Here is a 2500-nt window from a genome sequence, read left to right as displayed (position 1 = left end):
TCGTGTCGGGGCCTGGCAAGCCAAGGCCAAGCGAGCCATGGCAACGCGGATGATGGCTCGCTAGTGCTGGCGCCGTGCACAGTGGCCTCGCACACTCGCCCTGCACGCTTCCCTTGCACGCAGCCTTGCACACTAGCCTCGCATGCGAGCCTTGCACCCTAGCCATGCAAACTAGCCTTGCACGGTAGCCATGCACACAAGCCGTGCACATTAGCCATGCGCACAAGCCCCGCACACTAGCCTTGCGCACAACCCTTGCACACAAGCCATGCACTCGAGCAATGCACACAAGCCTTGCACTCAAGCAATGCACACAAGCCCTGGACACTAGCCTTGCACACGGGCCTGGCACACAAGCCTTGGGCACTAGCCTTGCGCACTAGCGTTCCACATGAGCCTTGCACACTAGCCTTGGACACTAGCCTTGCACACAGGCCTTGCACACTAGGCATGCTTGGGCGAGCTGATCCCGCATCAAGTCGACGGGTCTAGGCATTCTTGGGCGCAGATCCCGCATCGTCTCGTCGCGTCTGGGCGCAAACACGTCGCGTCTCGTTGCGTCTTCAGAAGTCGTCGCTAACAGCACCTTTGGTTGCCACTGGTGGTTAGGCTGGTTGGTTGCGCAAACCCTATAGGAGGGTGGCATGCTGGTGGGCGTTTTTGCCCGGATAGGCACTAGAATGTGCAGATTTTGGGCGTTTTTGCCTGGATAGGCTAAGGAATGGGCATGCTTTGGGCGTTTTTGCCCGGATAGGCACCGGAATGCTTGGCCTTGGCTTGTCCTAGCAAGGCATTGCTGGGTTGGGCTCCCTTGGCCTTTTGGGCGCCTTGGACGATGTCTTGCGAAGACCATGGGCACAAGGCCATGGCATATGGTGAGGAAAGGACCACGGTTGCCAAGGTTAGGCACCGGAATGCTTGGCCTTGGCTTGCCAAAGCAGGGCATTGCTGGGTTGGGCTCCCTTGGCCTTCCGGGCGCCTTGGACACTGTCTTGGGAAGACCATGGGCACAAGGCCATGGCATATGGTGGGGAATGGACCACGGTTGCCAAGGCTAGGCATATAGAGAGGAATTGCATTTTTGCCCGGATAGGCACCGGAATGCTTGGCCTTGGCTTGCCATAGCAGGGCATTGCTGGGTTGGGCTCCCTTGGCCTTCCGGGGGCCTTGGACGCTGTCTTGGGAAGACCATGGGCACAAGGCCATGGCATATAGTGAGGAATGGACCACGGTTGGCAAGGCTAGGCATATAGAGAGGAATGGACCACGGTTGCCAAGGTTGCGCAAGTTTTGGGCATTTTTTGCCCGGATATGCCCAAGTATGCCCCGATAGGCCCGTTACGCCCCGGTATGAACGCGTATGCCCGGATTGACTCGGTATGCCTTGGGATACATGCGTATGCCCCGATAGGCTTGGTACGCCCCGATATGCGCACGTGTGCCCCAGTAGGGCTCGGTATGCCCCGGTATGTACGCGTGTGCCCCGATAGGCCCGGTATGCCCCGATATGCACACGTGTGCCCCAATAGGGGTCGGTATGCCCCGGTAGGTACGCGTGTGCCCCGTAATGCACGTTTCGCAGATCTCCCCGCATGTCCCGCCCCTATATGTAATACTTACTTACTTACTTACTTTCTTTCTTGCTTGCTTGCTTGCTTGCAATGGTTGGGAGTGCCCGGCATGCCCCGCTGCAGAGACCAAGGGCGCAATGACTTGGCACCGCGGATGCCGGGACTCCGGCACTTCCCGTGGCACTGATGGTTGGTTCCAAAGACAAAAGGCCGTGCAAGGCCACCGCACCGCGGATGATTTTGCTCGTGCTGGCGCCGTTGTGTGGCCAAAGAACATGCGCGAATGCTCGTGTCGGAAGGGTTGGTGTCCTGGCCCCGCGGGTGTCACGAATGCTCGGTTGCGAAGACCATGGGACCAGAGCCATGGCACGTCGGATGATGGCTCCAGCTGGCGCCCCGGCACTTTCTGTGGCATTGATGCTCGGTTTCAAAGACAAACGTGCGCAGGGCCAGGGGACCGCGGATGACTGCTCGTGCTGGCCCCGTTGGGCGGCATTGATGGTCGGTTGCAAAGAAAATGCGCGATTGCTCGTGTCGGGGCCTGGCAAGCCAAGGCCAAGCGAGCCATGGCAACGCGGATGATGGCTCCAGCTGGCGCCCCGGCACTTTCTGTGGCATTGATGCTCGGTTTCGAAGACAAACGTGCGCAGGGCCAGGGGACCGCGGAGGACTGCTCGTGCTGGCCCCGTTGGGCGGCATTGATGGTGTGTTGCAGAGAGCATGTGCGATTGCAAGTGTCGGCCGGGTTTGGGTTCCCTTGGGCTTTCGGGTGCCTTGGACGCTGTCTTGCGAAGACCATGGGCACAAGGCCCCGTCCTGGCCCCTTGTTCGATTCGCTCTCGTCTTGCGCTTGCTTCCAAGGTCCTCCATGACCTTCCCCATGGCCTTGCTAGATCCCCCCCATGACGCATGACCTCTGTCCGTTGATT

The sequence above is a fragment of the Tasmannia lanceolata genome, unplaced genomic scaffold (genome assembly GCF_043159265.1).
Source record: "Tasmannia lanceolata isolate RefF3 unplaced genomic scaffold, GAP_Taslan_0.1 ptg000194l, whole genome shotgun sequence".
Classification (NCBI taxonomy): Eukaryota; Viridiplantae; Streptophyta; class Magnoliopsida; order Canellales; family Winteraceae; genus Tasmannia; species Tasmannia lanceolata.
Note: the sequence above shows the minus strand (reverse complement) of the source record.